This window comes from Ursus maritimus, unplaced genomic scaffold (assembly GCF_017311325.1).
Source record: "Ursus maritimus isolate PB19 unplaced genomic scaffold, ASM1731132v1 scaffold_36, whole genome shotgun sequence".
Classification (NCBI taxonomy): Eukaryota; Metazoa; Chordata; class Mammalia; order Carnivora; family Ursidae; genus Ursus; species Ursus maritimus.
The window spans coordinates 23,780,754-23,796,617 of record NW_024426230.1 but is presented as its reverse complement, the minus strand read 5'-3'; the positions used below and the strand labels follow the sequence as shown (position 1 = coordinate 23,796,617).

Below are 15,864 nucleotides of genomic sequence, written 5' to 3'. Positions count from 1 at the left end.
CCCGGCCAGCCACGCAGCCCCCGGCCAGCCACGCAGCCCCCGGCCAGCCACACAGCCGGCTCTGTCCGTCCTCGGCCTTCGTGCTCCGCCACTGCAATTGCTGCTGCTGTAAGCTGCTGCTTCAGGACCCCACATGCCTGCCTTATCTGGTTCCTTGACCACCAAGTGCTCCCTCCAGGCTTCCCTTGTCAAGTTGGCCAAGAGCGAGGACCTCCATGAGTGTCGCTGGGCTGAGCCCCCACTGGCTGACCAATCAGTAAGTGGGCTGCTACTTGGACCAGGTGCCCAGCCCGGCGAGGTGAGGTCAAGGCGTGGCTCCACGCGTGGGCAGAGGTCTTCTGTGGGGCTGAGAGCAGAGCTGGTGTCTTGCAGGCCGGAGCCCTCAGCCTCCGATCATAGACACGTCGTGATTAAAACAGGAGACGGGAGGGGGACAGACTGCTGGGAGTAGTGTGCGGAGTTCGTACACTTCTGAGAGTCCCAGTGCTTGACCATCAGAGATTTCTTTGACTCTGCAGAGTTGGTGAGCACATACCCCAGGTCCCCCTGATGTCATGTGCACGCTCCATTTGGGTCGGAAAATCAGCAATGGGCGTTGAGTGTGTATCCGAGCTGAGAGTGGATTAGGGGGAACACGAAGCCGTGACAAGAGATGAAGAGTATGTGCCAATGATTTTAGTTACTCCATGAAGGAGAGAATCTGCAAGGTGACAAAGCTGGTTTAAAATAGGATATGAGAGGGGCGCCTGGGTGGCACAGCGGTTAAGCGTCTGCCTTCGGCTCAGGGCGTGATCCCGGCGTTATGGGATCGAGCCCCACATCAGGCTCCTCCGCTGGGAGCCTGCTTCTTCCTCTCCCACTCCCCCTGCTTGTGTTCCCTCTCTCGCTGGCTGTCTCTATCTCTGTCGAATAAATAAACAAAATCTTTAAAAGATAAATAAATAAATAAAATAGGATATGAGAATAAAGATGTTGTGCGCCCAGAAAACAAAGGAATGCTGAAGGCTGCAACGTCTGATGCGAAGCTGGTTAATGTCCTAAGGGCCACAAAGCCGTAACCTTCGGGGTTATTTTTTGCTACCAGATAGAAATCATTTGCATCGCTACTGAACAGAAAAGTCATTTACATTTTAACCGTTTCTACGCAGTGTCATCTAATTTTACAGCGTTGTGCATGCCTGGACTCTAATTAATAGTAAATACTAAGTCAAAGTTACCTTCCCCTAGAGAGCCAGAAGACCCCCAGGTGAGCTTAAGACATTGCTTTGATACCGAAGGGCCTTTTTGCTCACCCCCTCCCCCTGCCGCCAAGTTTTAAAAACCCTTCTTAACAGAGGAAAATTGAAGGCCGTGTACTTCAATGGGTGTTAGAGAAGGGAAAACAATAGTGCAGGGGGGCAGCCCAAGGCCAGGGGGTGGGGCAGGAGGGTTCTCTACTGGGGTTGGCCGCACACCAGCGGCGGGGCTTCAAATCTGATCTCGCTGGACCTCAGTGTCCTCATCCATAAAATGGGGCTATTGGACCTCACATGTGGCACAACGTTGGCCTAAAAGTCCTTTTCCAAATAAAAACCTGCACCACCGCCGCCCCCCACCCCCACCCCCTTACCATACTAATCCTGAGAGAGAAAGAGGAAGGGGAAACAGCACCAAAGCAGTTCCCGCGCAAACCTTCGGGGCTGGGAGAGGACCGTTTTGACTGCTCCAGAAAACACCGCCCAGCCGCGGGGTAAACACACACGCCGCAGTTTCAGGCAACACCTGCCCGTTGCCATGGGCGTCTTCTGCTTTGACAGAAGCTGGGCCGCGAAGCCCTTGATTTGGGGCAGCAGGCTGTGGGTGTCGGGATCTCCGCGGCTTCACCCGGAAGGCTGGGGTGGGGGGCTGTGCCCGCCATTCTCACGGTCTTTCTCGGGTCACCTGACCTTGGCTGAGTGCCAGGGGTTCTCACTCCGGCTTGAGACAGGAGGTGTCCCGATGAGAGGACTTTCAGGTAGGTGAGCGCCTTCCTCTTTGCCCGCCAAGGACCACGTGAACACATCCTTTTGTCATCTCCAGAGTAGATGGGACTGTGGAACCCTGCCTTCTGGTAGCTTCTGTCCCTGCCAACTCAGACCAGACTCACTGAAGACCGGGAAGGAACCATGCAGGCATCCCAATAAGGGGAAGCAAGGAATCTGGAGGCCAAGAAGATAGCAAGGACGTGTTTGGACCTGCAGAGAGGGTTTTCAAGAAAATGCTGAGCGCTTGTCCAACCACTGCTTCTCAGTGGGGAGGGGAGCGCTCTGGGTCTTCCGGGCAGGACAGTTCTAGGCCGATGAAGACAGGCTGGGCTGCACTGCAGGGGGTTGGCATCCCTATAGCTCCCCATGCCGCAAATGCCCATAGCACCTCCCATCTTCGGGACCACCCGAATGCCACCGCCTATAGCCAAATACTCCTGAGATTGACGGGCTTCTTTAGGTTGACAACCACTGCTGGGTCATTTCCTAAAACCTATTACAAAAAACATGAACTAGTTCCTTGAGACGTAGCCGTTGTGGTATGAAGAGTTTCATGGTTGATATCATGCTGCGCTGGGGAAATGGTAGGTTGAAAAGGGGGAACAGAATTTCTTTATGACAGGCCTTCTCAGATCCTTTAATGTAGAAATGTGTGTTTTGAATGATCAAAATTCCCCAATCTGACAATGGAATTCTTTGGGACTCACATGGGGGGGGGGGGCGCCTTGGATAACTCGGCTACACCATATCCCCCAGAGCACCCTGTGGCGACTCTTGTATCGTCCGCCACGTGCAGCAGAGGGGGGAGCCCTCAGAAGGCCCTTATGTTTTCACTGAATTGAACTCTGGCAAACCAGAATGTGTGAAGCTACCAGGAAGGGGGCCAGAGGGCCCGAAGCCACTGTGAAGATGACCTCACAAAGAAACCAGTGTGGTGGGGCTCCCGGAGCGCTCACGGGGATGCGCCCTGCTTCTGGGAGGGAGCAGGCCGACAGGCGCCTTGGGCTCGCGTGGCTCAGGGAAACTAAAATAGCCCCGGTGGCTGGAGGAGAAGTGTGTGTGGATGAAATGATTCAAATGCTGCCGGGTGGATTGGGGGCCTGGCAGCCTCTGTGTAGAAAGCCTGGCAGCTCTGCTGAGGTGCTGGAAACGTGAGCCCGGGCAGATAGAATGGCGGGAGGCACAGCCACCAGGCGCTCAGGAGGGAAGTTGGAAGCCAGAACGTCCGCGGAGCCCAGCTAGGAGCAGGACCGTCCCGGCCAAGCGCAGAGCTCTGTGTTCAGGTCGAAAGGGTCGGGTTTCTAAAAATGGAAGCGTGACCTGTGCACACGGAGCTTCAGACTTTGCTCCAAGGTCAGGGGGACAAAAACCTGCTTATTCCCCTTCCAGGAGGATGCCACCCAAACGCGCTCATTCTTCCCAGGGCAAGGGCAAGGGGCCAGGGCCCGGGGGATCTGCCACTTCCTGTGAAAACCCGGGGAAGCGGCCCAGTGACTTCAGGCTGCCAGCACCTCACCACACCCTCCCGGGCTCATGAAGCTCGTTCTGCTTTCCAAGGGTGCTCTGTGCAAGTGAGACTTCCCTCTGAGCAGTTAGCTACAAGCTGCCGGTTCTTGACATTTTCCAGTTTAACTGGCCTGGTCGGTGCCTGGGGGCCCTGTGTTCAAGATCACAGCTGCAAAGGAAGAAGAGAAAAGGAAAGTGGTCCCCGCTTCCCCAGGGCTGCTGGGCTCTGTGGATCCTGCCTCAGCTGCCAGGCGCCCCAGAGTCGCTTTTTTTCCCCCAGCCTGGCCAACTTCTTTGCTCACAGGTCACAGTCTAGCTTATTAAACTTGGATGACAGTAAACCAATGACTAAGTGGATAATTAAAGCCACAAGTCAGGAGGCCTGGGTGGATCCTTCCTCTGGAATCTGCAGTGGCCTGTTCTGTAGGCAAACGTCGTCTCTCGTTCTCCCCACGGTAGAAATGCTTCTGTGAGTTTAAAGCCGTCTGTGTGACCTCCACCTTCTTCATGAAATCAGTTCTCCATTATTGCTTCGTGCCCCCTCCCCACCGTCCCTGTCCACCCTGAGGAAGGAGGAAATCTAACCGCACTCCCCACACTGCTGCGTAGACAGGAACATGACCAAAGATTTCCAACTAAGGAGGTTACTCAGGAGACCTTCCTGCCTGGCTGCCGTGCTGGGGGACAGAAGGCGCCTGCTCGGCTCTTTCTCTTCCATGCAACCTCTCTGCTTCAGTCACTTGAGAGCCTCCCCACTTCCCCAGGAGGGTGGAGGAGAACTTCAAAGCAGACAAGCCTGCACAGAGAGGACTCTGGTTGCTTCAAAGACGGTCTTCTCCAAGTCTGAAGTTCTTAGTGAATGCCTCGCCCCCATTTCTGCAACATGAAGGGTTACTGAAATTTCCCATCTCCCCAACAGCATTTCTGTGCTTTCCCCTCTAACCTAGGGCCCTCGGACCCCCACTGTGATACCACCCCTGGGTGGGGGCTTGCGCCTCCCCGGTGCCTCTGCCCTCTCCCCCCCCCAGCTCTGGCTGCCCTGCTCCCTCCCGCCTCTCCACCACTGTGCCCTCCAATGCTGGTCCTGATCAGCCCCCCATCCACTAGGATTCACGGGTGGAAGAGGGGCTGTAAGTGGGCGGGTGGGCGATCTGATTTTTGCAAGCTCTTCCACAGTAGGGGTTTGTGGTTATTTTAATCAAAAACATTAATGTTCCCTCCCAGTGTCTGAGGACCTTTGATTCCAAGAAAGTATAGACCACATGTAGCCCATGGCTCCATACTGCTTACCCCTGCTTCTAAGGACCCTAATAGGAGACAAGAGTAATCTGGACTTGTACTTGTTAGTAAGAATGTCTTTCATAAAACTATAAAACTTTTGAGGGCAGAGACTTTCTGACATTGACTTTCATGGTCTTGCCTGGAAAACAGTAAGTGTTCTTAGGCAATTTGTGTTTTTTGCACTACTATCATTATCTAAAAGAAATTATAGTCACTCTCTGTTCTCAAGAGGCTGTATGTGTTTAGGCTTATTAAGAAGAAACAACAGGGGAAAAAAAAAAAAACAGGGGCACCTGGATGGCTCAGTCTGTTAAGCATCTGACTCTTGATTTCTGCTCAGTCATGATCTCAGGGTCGTGAGATCAAGCCCCGTGTCGGGCTGCGTGCTGAGCAGGGAGTCTGGAGTCTGCCTGAGATTCTCCCTCTCCCTCTGTTCCTCCCCCCCACCCCACTCGCACTGTCTCTCTCTAAAATAGATAAGTAAATCTTAAAAAAAAAAAAAAAAAGGAAACCACAGACCAAAAATGGAATCACTTATGTTAAGCCCAACCCAAAACTTAGCACCTAACACTACCGCATTTCCAGCCTTTCCCAGGAGTGGATTTTAAACCAATCAGTGTGCAATTTCCTGATCAGCATTAGTGAGGGTGTCTGCCAAGACCCTTGCCCTTAACCCTAAGGGAAAGTGACCTTGCCTGAATCAGTTCTTTCTTTTCTTTCACCAATAACTTCTTTGTCCCGCCCCTTTCCTGTCGCACGGCTCCTCAGAGCACCCCCCTATTTGTTGGATGGGATGCTGCCTGACTCATGAATTGTTGAATAAACCAATGAGATCTTTAAGTTTCCTTAGTTGAATTTTGGGTCTTTAACAGGCTACATGCACGTTGACAAGTTGCACACATATCCTCTACATCTCGAGTCACCAGGAACCGATGCTACGAAAACCCGTGTCTCACCTGTCCTCTTATCCTCTGTGTCTAGCGGAACGACCCCATGGCCGACCAGGAGACCTGCGGACTGAGGAGGAAGGCATTTGAGACCAAGCTCTGACAGAGCTCCAACCCAAAATGAAAAGTAAAAAAGGGGCGCCTGGGTGCCTCACTCAGGCGTCTGCCTTCGGCTCTGGTCAGGAGGCCAGGGTCCTGGGTTCGAGCCCTATCTCGGGCTCCCTGCTCAGCGGGAAGCCCTGCTTTTCCTCTCCCTCTGCCTGCCTCTCTCCCTGCTTGTGCGCTCTCTCTCTCTCTCTCTCTGTGAGATAAATGGAGAAAATCTTTAAAACAAACAAAAGTTGCGCATCCTGTGAAGCGGCCCCAAGCCTCAGTCCCGCCCTGGATGTCCCCACCGCCTCAGGCCTCAGGGGCCTTGAAGCTGCTCAGCTGAGCGTCTGCTGGGCCGGTTTCCTGGCCGAGGAGGAAGTGCTGTGGGGAGCTGAGTGAGGCAGCCACAAGGTGGGGGTGAGCGGGGCGCACACCCCCGGGGGGCTGCAGGGAGCTGGCTGAGGACAGAGGAAGCCACGGGCGAACCACCCCTGCTGCAGAGGTGACTTTCTTGTCCCCCGGGCCCCCAAATGCACTCCAACTAAAAAATACCAGTTGTGCCTCGCTCTGCAGGCAGGCCTGCCCCTGTGGGTCCTACCAGAGTTTTGTTCCCGGGGAGGAACAAACTACAAACATCCCATTCCTTTCAGTGTTGAGTTACTGCTGTTTAAAAAGTCAAAGGAAAGAAGTAAAGTCGATCCTTCTATTAACAGAGAAATTTTCAATGAGAAGAGTGTGATTTCTTGCCAGTTGCTGATGATGGGTTTTCCAGAAGGAAATGCTGTGCACGTGAGGCAGTTATGAAGTGTGATGACAGCCACCAATTTAGTGAAGGGTCCGTGGTTTGCTTGTTCTTAAGTATTGAAACCTCCTGGGTCATACATGGATCACTTGAAATAATACCGAATAGTGGCATTATGGTGACAGAATTCGACCACTTCCTGGCAAGTGAGGAGTATGACCTTCTATGTTACTCTTCTAGAGTAAGAAGTTACTCCCAAGTAAACGCTAGGAAAACCTTCCCTGATGTCCCTTGAGTTTGCTGATCCCACGAAGGGAACCGTGGGCAGGATCCCCTGGGATACAGTCTGAGCAATGGGGTGAAGTCCCTGTCCCCCAGGCCATCTGGTGCCAACGAGCCAGGGCAGCAGGCCGCGAGGGCTACGTGGTGGTCAGCATGAGCCAGCCGGCTGCCTGGCGCAGGAAGCCCATGGGAGCAGGTGTCTGGGACATTCCGACATTACCACTGACCTTTGCCAAGGGGGCAGGTTTGGTTTGATCCAGAATGGCTTAGCCTGGTGGTGAGAATGCACCCTCTTCATCCAGGACACTTTCAGGAACTAGGCTTAAAATGTTCAACCTCCAAATTGAATATTTTCTTGAGCTGTGGGGCTTATGTTGCCCCTGGATTGTTCTGGGACTTCATCCTGCCCATTTCCCTCCCCATGTAGAAGTGGGAGATGTCTCTCCCTATCTTGTCGCCCTTGCAAGTGTCCTGACCAATCACAGTGACAGGGCCTCTAGGGGTTTTCTTTGTTTTTTGTTTTGTTTTGGTTTTTTTGTTTTGTTTTTTCAAATACATGTGCCATTTAAGTAAAAAGAGTTTAATATACACTGTAGCTTTAGGAACGGTCCTTCAGCTATTCCTCCCAAACAAAATGCTACCTCTGAGATTTTCCTACATAGAAATTCTAGAGCCATGGCTCAGCCTCTGTGACATGTTGTCATGAGTAAATTGTTTTTGGTAGAGTACCAAAGTACACCAATGATTTACCTCTGAAAAAAATAAGTTGATGGCTCACGGTTGTCCATGTCCTAAGGTTCTCCTCTGTTCCTTGGGTCTGAATGTTTTCTAGCGTGGGAACGGAGACCGTGGAACAGCCTGTATACTGTCCCGGGAGTGGGCTCCGTTACTGGGGCGTACTGGGCAAGGGCAGACGGGGGGGGCAGGTGGGGACTCCAGATCCAGGGCGGTGTTCTACTGCAGCAGAGAAAGGGGATTTCTAGAACTTCAGAAAGCCAGGGCCTTCTTTCCCTCCAACAACGGAATTGCCAAGTAGGAGGTGGATTTAGCTCTGAACACTTGAGAAGCTCCTTTGGGGGGGGGGGGTTCTGCTCATTTGGGAGCAGAATATTAGAGCACACCTAGATCCGTCCCTGAGGCCAGGCTCTCTCCTCAGAGTCTCAGTCTGTGGCTAGATGGTGTGATTCGCTTGGTCTGAGGAAATTTCTAAACTGTTTCAGTATTTTATAATTAGTAGAATTCAGGTAAAATGGAGACCTCTGACTTTTCAAGAATCAGAAGTGTCAGCAACACTGGACTATCATTGGTGAATGGGAACAATGTGCATGAGCAAGGGATGGCCAACCCCACTGGCAAGGTTCCCCCCCATCCCTCCCCCAACCCCCAAACACACCCAGACAGCCCCCCTCCTGCTTGAGTACCACCGTGAAGCTCCTGCCATGGACCCCTGCTCCCCTACACTCTCTGCCACCCAGAGGCTGTCCAGACACATTTCCTGGATCAAATTCAGGCCCGAGAGCCATGATTTATTCCTGCCTCGGCACCTCCCCGCCACACACACACACATACCCCTCCTGCCCTGTCAGGATTAACCCATAATTGAAACTTTTGAAAGCTAAAGGCAGCTTTAGCCTCAGCATTCCGTAGCTTCTCATGAAAACAGGGACTTTCTGTAACTGTAGGGCAGCTGGAGACACAGGACTGACTTCCAGAGCTCACACGAAGGATGCTAGCCTCAAGGGTGCAAGGCAGGCTTGTTGGGATGCTTGATGTGTCTTTCGGTCTCGGGACAGGTGTATTTGGTGTTCAAAACCACAGCCCAAAGGTCAGAAGGCCCCAGGCCCTTGGGAGCAAGGCAAGGATGGTCACAGTCAAGGTCACAGCACTGCTGGCCCCTGGCAAGCCGGAGTTGAGGTTCTAACACCCAACTGGCCCAGAAGCAGGCAGCAACTTTGAGCCCCAACGTGTGTGGTCACCGTTCCCCACGCACCACCCCGCCCAGACACCCTGCCATGGTGGCTGTTCCCTGGGACTACACACTGACTTTCTCATGGGCGTTCACAATAAGGGCTTTCACCTCTGGCCTGAACTGTGTGGAATTACGTGGAATGTGCTAAAAGGGGCTTTGGAGTCAGACAATGTTGGATCTGAGGGCACTTCAGAGAGCATCTGTCCAGACTTCCCAATGGTGACTGCTCTTTAGAATCACCGAGAACACTTGCAAAGTACAGATTTCCAGGCTTCAGAGCTCCACCCACCACCCCTCCCCTGACGCACACAGTGTGTAGTCATGAGCTGTCAGGCTTGGGAAACACTGACGTCATCCAAACCCTTCACTTCCGTTTCTGATGTAAGATCTGAGGTAAAGTAACTTTTCCAAGGTCGTGTAGCTGGTTTGGGAGGACTTGGGTCAGAGTACAGGTCTCTTGACTATAACCCAGGGCTTTTTCTATGACACATCACCTCCTGGATGCACCCACAGTGGGACCACCACACTACCCCAGAGATTTTGGATGTGGAAGCGGGTAAGAAGCTTAGACTTCGTGCACGTAACCCCAAATAATTTCCACAATATCAGCTTCCGTTGTGGTTGATGACCCAGATGCCTCCGTCTCAAGTCATTTGGGCGGGAGCTTCTGCTTCTAGCTCTATAATTACCACAGTTTCACTTGTCCTTTGAGAGGCGGAGGAAAGAACTGTACATGTATACGTGGACTGCTCTGTGCCTCGGTTTACCTCTGTTTAAAACGGAGAGAATGACTGACCCGGCACCCTTATGTCTGCTTCCTTGGAACTCTGCAGAAATGTTGAATGGCCACACACACATTTGTGATCCCCACTAGGCACAAGAAGCAGCTTTCTGTACCCACACAGAGCTACTCTTAAAGTCAAGTCTGCTCTTGCCACATTTTTAATAATTCTGATGTCAAATATCATTGTGGCTTCTCTGGCTGCCCTGGATGTCCTCCAGGAAAGGCTGCCTGTCTTCTCTTGGTTTCTGGAGAGCTTGTGAAATATTTCCTGTGGGTAATCTTGGGAGGAGCCCCAATTTTGAAGGACCGAACAAGATAAAAAAAAAAATCCAATACTACCAGGAGCTAGCACGGAGTTCTCATTAAGTGTCAGGCATTCTGCCAGATATTTTACACACATTATCTCATTTAATCCTTAACTACAGCCCTATGAATGAAGTGTGCTGAGTATTTCCATTTCACAGGTGTGGAAAATGACGTTCAGAAAGGTTAAAGGACTTGCCAAGATCACCTAGTTGCTGAATGATGGAGCCGGGATTCAAACCCACATCCCACAGTCTCCAGGGGTGAAGCTCTGAGAAAGGGGGCTTTATCACAGAACACTGCCGTCATGAACTTGACCGTTCACGTCGTGCTGCCTGGTAGTTGCCAGCGGGATGTTACCCCCTGCCGCAGCTCAGGCCAAGGACAGCCCGGGCACTGCCGCCCCAGCTGTCGGCTGCGAGGCTCGCGCCTCCCGTCAGTTCAGGGACTGCCTGACCCAGCCCGACCAAACTAGAGCAAGTAATGGGTGTGACATAATTTGACATGTACATTGTTAATTGAACCCCATGGGAGATGATTTTAAATAGAGACAAATACCATACTGTGAACTATTTGGGTTATGAAGCCCTTATTCTCTGACTTTTGCAGAAAAAAAAAAAAAAAAAAAAGAATTGTGTCATGATAAACTGAAAACCCCAGAGCTGTTCATGGTCAGGAGAGCAGCAAGCTAGCTGGATTGGGAAAAATTCTTCCTGGGTGTTTCGGGGATTTATGTTCCCTTCCTAGCATCGTACCCCCCAAACACTCCCAAAGCCCACATTCGGAACCACTAATTCTACCATCCTCCCCTCCAGAGACTTTCTAGTCAGGGAGATCCAGAACCCTAATCACAAAGCCAGCTCTGGTCAGACCGCGAAACGGGCACCAGGTTGAAGTCCCCAGATGAACACCCATCCCACTCTCCCTTTCTCAGGTTCACGAACCCCAACCTACCCAGGGGCCTTGCCGAGGACCCTACATAGGTGGGCTCTTTCTGGGCGTCACCCTATGACCACGTGCTAGTCCTTTTCCCTTATCACCGGAAAGACTTACCTATCCCATTTCCCAGGCCCTCGTGCTTGCCGACTTTCCTAGAGAGTCTGGGTACCCACATCTGCTAGTGACGCCAATCCTGATGGCTTAATATGTGCCTATCCTCTCAAGTACCACCTGCTGACTGGGCGACACATAACTAGCACCCAAGAAATATCTAGTACTGAATCAATGAAAGTAAGAGTAGCAAAGGTTGTCTGGGAATCCTATGCGTTATCTCAAACCAATAGGCCTTTTACTGGCTTCCAGGCTAGTAGAAATGCATTGGAGAGCCGGAAACCTTTGCCTTTTTAAAAACTCCTTTAAATGACACTCCTTCAATAAGACTAGCTGGTGAGGACGGCCAGGAAAGATACAGGACACATGGTGGTCTCCCCACATGCATTCCTTTTTTTTTTTTTCTTTTTTTCTCCCTCCCAGCAAGGTCCCATACTTCCCCAACCATGCTGTTGGGAGGAAGAACCTTGTTACATGTCTCTGAGTGGACCATCTAGTGGGCTCCATTGTCCTAGCTCTCCTAGCCCCAGTGAACTATTTGGGTTATGAAGCCCTTATTCTCTGGACTGGGGACCCAGTCCAGATACAAGAGGACTTTGCCAAGAGCTTCAGGAAACTTGTGGTCATTAGGTGAGACTGATGTCTTCGCTGACATCCAAAGACCCTGGGAATTCATTGATCTGTCCAGCCACGATGTTGGGCCTTATCTGAAGCCTACCTGACCTCCGGACTTCTCAATTACATGAGAAAATAAAGCCTGTTTTTATTTAAGCCAAATAAATACATAACACAATAATACATATACATAACTCCTTGGTTACTTTTTATGACTGAGTTCAGAGAGACAGACTATATTTTGTCATTTTAAATCACCTTTGTCTTACAGCTTACTTAAATAAATATACCAAAAAACCCAAACAAATAAAAACCCTAATTTTTCACTCTTCAAATGCTTCTCAAGATTGCTAGGCTTGTGACGTCCCAGGTGAATGAAGAAATAACAGTGGTTTCAATAAGATAGAAGCTTATTTCTCTCTTACATAAAAGAAGGCTGGAGTCTGGCTGCTATGGGAGCTACAAACGTCATCAAGGTTCCAGGTTCTCTCTCTCTTTTTGTTCTGCCGTTCTTAGCATGTGGTTTCCATCTTCACATTCACTTCATGGTCCAATGTGGCAGCTAGAGCACCAGCCATCACACTGATCTTCCTATTCCAGGAAGGCACAGGGAAAGGGAGAATGGGGAAAAAATGAGTATGTCAGTAGAGTAGTACCTCTTAAAGAATCTTCACAGAAGCCCCGTCAACAGCTTAAGTTTATACCTCAATGGCCATCCCAGCTGTAAATGTGGCAGATGAATGTATCATTCAGCTGGGCGCATCGCCACCCGGATTAAAATCTGCATTGCGTTACTAAGGAAAAAGGTGAGAGTAGAAACTGAGTCGGCAAGGAGCAGTTTCTGCCCCACCTTGCTTAAACAAGCCCGACTTTGGTGTTCACTCCTGAAGCTTGGTGCCTGCTCCCCCAAGGAAGCTCTCTGGCTCAAGCTGCAATAACTCTTTCCACAGACCCTTAACAACCCCAGCTGGTTCCCTAGCCCACCCCCACCCAGGACCTTCTGACCAGCATCTTCCCGTTTATCCAGTTAAGAAGCATTCATTGAGCACCTAGTGTCTACCAATAGGCCACATTGGTCTTTCATTGGAATCTTGGCTTCAGTTGAACTCACAGCACACTTGGACTTCTCCACCATGCCCCAGTCAGACCCCACTCACCCCTACCCTACTTTAGTCACCAGTCCTGCCCTAGAGCTATGTTCTTTCCAACACAAGCCTGCTCTTCAGTCATTGGTCTCTAATGTCTTGCCAACATTGGCGTTCTCAGTCCTATGGCTAAGGGCCTTGTGGGCCCAGGGCAACAAGGACTGTGGTCAGCAACAGCACCTCAGTCAAAGCTGAGTCTCTCTGAATCTTCATGGACGACAGGGTATGATTTTGCCTGGGGACAGGTGACTGAGTGAGACCAGGGCAATGATTTTCAGTTCTCCCAAAGCCCTCTGGTTCCATGTGGTACACTTCAGGCCCATCGACAACACTGTGGGCCTCTGTTCGCAATGAACAGCACAAACAAGGTGAGGCCAAGTAGTCATAATGAAGTGAATTATTGTCTTGCTAGACACAAAACATCTGCTCCTTCCTACCTCACCTGCACGAAAGTAGAAAAAATCAGGAAAAAAAATCAATGTCTGATATTGCTAACAAAACATGTTGCCTTGAGTCCTCACATAAAGAATACCTTTCAAGAGTATCTTGTTCTTTCACTTGAATTTTACCCTTTTGATTTTAATTATAAACTGAAAGCTATTGTAACTCAAAATTTTACATTCTGTCTTTTCACATAGAAACATCATTAGGCAGATGTGAACAATTATCCCCCATTGGATTTTTTCTTTTTTTTTTTAAAGTTGAAGTCTTCAGAGGAACAGCTAAATTGTGCTTTGAATCACTGGTTTAAAACTAAACCCAGGAGCGGATCCCAACTGACAATGGGGGGGAGGAGCCCGGGAGGCAGTGGAAGTGGAGGGGGGCAGAGATGGGGATGAGGATGGGTCCACCGGTGCCCTAAGGGACAGCCTCTGCCCCCACCGGTGCCGCACGGTCACCCAGCCCCACCTCCCCCTCGCCACGCTGCTCTGTGGTACCCCCTGAAATATTGACCTGAGCTTGGATTATATTGAAAAGCTCCTGAGCACTCTCTTTCATTATCAAAACCTTGTGGCTGCGACCCAGCGGATAAGCCCACCTCCATGAACCCGATCTCTCGAAGCCATAAAAGACCCTTTCAAGTTCATTTTGACCCCCTATTTGCCTCTACCTTCTGGAGGATGAAACATCAAGTTGAATAAACATTGCTACTGGTACAGGAGTCTTGGAGGCAGAAAATTTAAAATTTGAACATCTGTGAGTATTCTAACAGGACCACAAAGGGTTTTGCTTGTTTTGTTTTAAGGTGTCCAGAACCCCGTGGCAATTCCATGCAGCCTTCGGACTCAAAGCCTTTGTCTTCACTCCTGGGAAAGTGCAGGGATGGCTGTGGTGGGTGGTTTCCTTACCGATCTGAGGCTGAGTGCCCAGACTCCCCCAGCAGAGAAGGGCCCGATGATGAGCCAGGAACGTTAGGCCTGCGGGGTGGGGGCGGGGCGCTGACCAAGCTCTTTGGTGTGGTGAGTGCTGCCCCGTGCAGTGCTTCCTCTCTGAGGAGGAGCACCATTGGTGGCAGGAGCACCTGAGAAGCCCTGAGCCAACAGGACTCCAACCCGGCCACACCCCTTAGCCACCCCAGCAAGGGCCCCAAGGGGCATTCGCCAGGACCAGGTGTGAGGCAGAGGGTGCCGGGAGGCACCAGACCTGTAAAACTAACTTGTGTCGGGGACACCAGAGAGGAGTCACCTGGGAAGGGTAGTAAAGGGCGACACCCCCTTCCTGTGTACCACGTCACTAAGGTCCAGGGGATACTGAAGGAAGAACAGGGTGAGACCAGGAGGAGGATGACAACTGGGAAAGTTGTGGGCTTCCTCCAAGCCGAGAGAAAGGAAGACACATTCCAGTCGCCAGTAAAGGGGGACTATTAGGAAACTGGACTGCAAACCTGGGCAGCCCTGGAAGGTGGTTTCCATTTTTGGAAATACTGCTGATGGAAAGTCTCACACCTCAACCACACCTTTTATGTCTGGGAAGCCTTCAACACCTCACCTGCCCGGGAGCCCTGCACCGTGGGAGTGTGGGCGGGGCACGACCCAGGCCACAGCGCCCGAGTCGCAGGTGCGGAGGGAGTCCCAGCCAGACAACACCGCTGCTGCTGCGGGGCCTGGCCACCTCAGACCTCGCCGTCCTTGGAACTGGTGCAGACGGGCTGCGTCATGACCCCTTCAAGGGCCTTGGGGGCGCCTCTGCAGCTTATCTGAAGTACTTCCCCAAGGACCTCACGGCCACCCTGCCCGCTGTGGCCTGGATGTCCCCTTGTCCACGCCAGGCGCTGCTGTTGTCATTTTCCAGGACACTGAGCACACGCGTCTGCTGGGCTCTGATCAGCCCTCGAGGTGCCAGAAAAGCTCATCTGGGACCCGTTCCGGAAGCTGGGTGGCTTCTCCGAGGCCTCCGGTTCCATTCACTACAAGGGAATGAGGACTCGCAACCCTCCCCCAGACTTCTCCCCGCTTCAGCAGGCTTTGCACCCCCACCCCTTCTCCCCGGCACCTTGGAGCCTCCTCCCTGGGCCTCGGCCGTGGGGCTGGATGTAAGGGCTGCATGAACCCTAGAAAAGGAGTACTTTATGGAGCCAGGGCCGCTGAGGTGCTCCCACCGGCATGACAACCGTGTTTATACCTGCCAGGCCTGCTGTGAGAAAGGCAAGGAAGCCAGCCGAGGGCCCAGGACGTCTGCTTCCACCAACTCCCCCTGGATAGGTCTCAAAAAATGTGCCTGGTCTGGGTATGTGATCGAATGTCCTAACTGTGATGCCATCTGTCCTAGCCAGCAAGCCTGGTTGGGGAGCCCAGATCCTGGGGATGCCTGGGTGCAGACTGAGACTGTGTCTGCGTGCCCGCAGCTGGTGGATTTCTGAGGTCAGCAACAGGCTGCCTAGTGCCTCTTGGACGGGATGAACTTCATGGCTCAGCTGGTGTCTAAGCTTAGCCATGGGCCCACCACTGCCGGGACCGTGGAGAGGGCTTCTGTTCATTCAAGACCTGGTCAGTGCCTGAGGGGATGTGTGACAACTGCTACGAAGCCAGCGAGACGTTACTGAGGCACAGGGGGACACCCTTGGAAGGTGGGAGAGTATGTATTGAATTCGGTGGGGGCCATGGTGACAGCCACTGATGTACCACTAGGTCTGGGGAAGGCTGCGGC

At 51.8% G+C, this 15,864-nt stretch overlaps 1 pseudogene; it reads left to right on the top strand.

Moving 5' to 3' along the window:
- The first annotated feature begins 6,744 nt into the window (after positions 1 to 6,744).
- On the top strand, positions 6,745 to 15,607 carry LOC103666269 (annotated as a pseudogene).
- Positions 15,608 to 15,864: the final 257 nt, after the last annotated feature.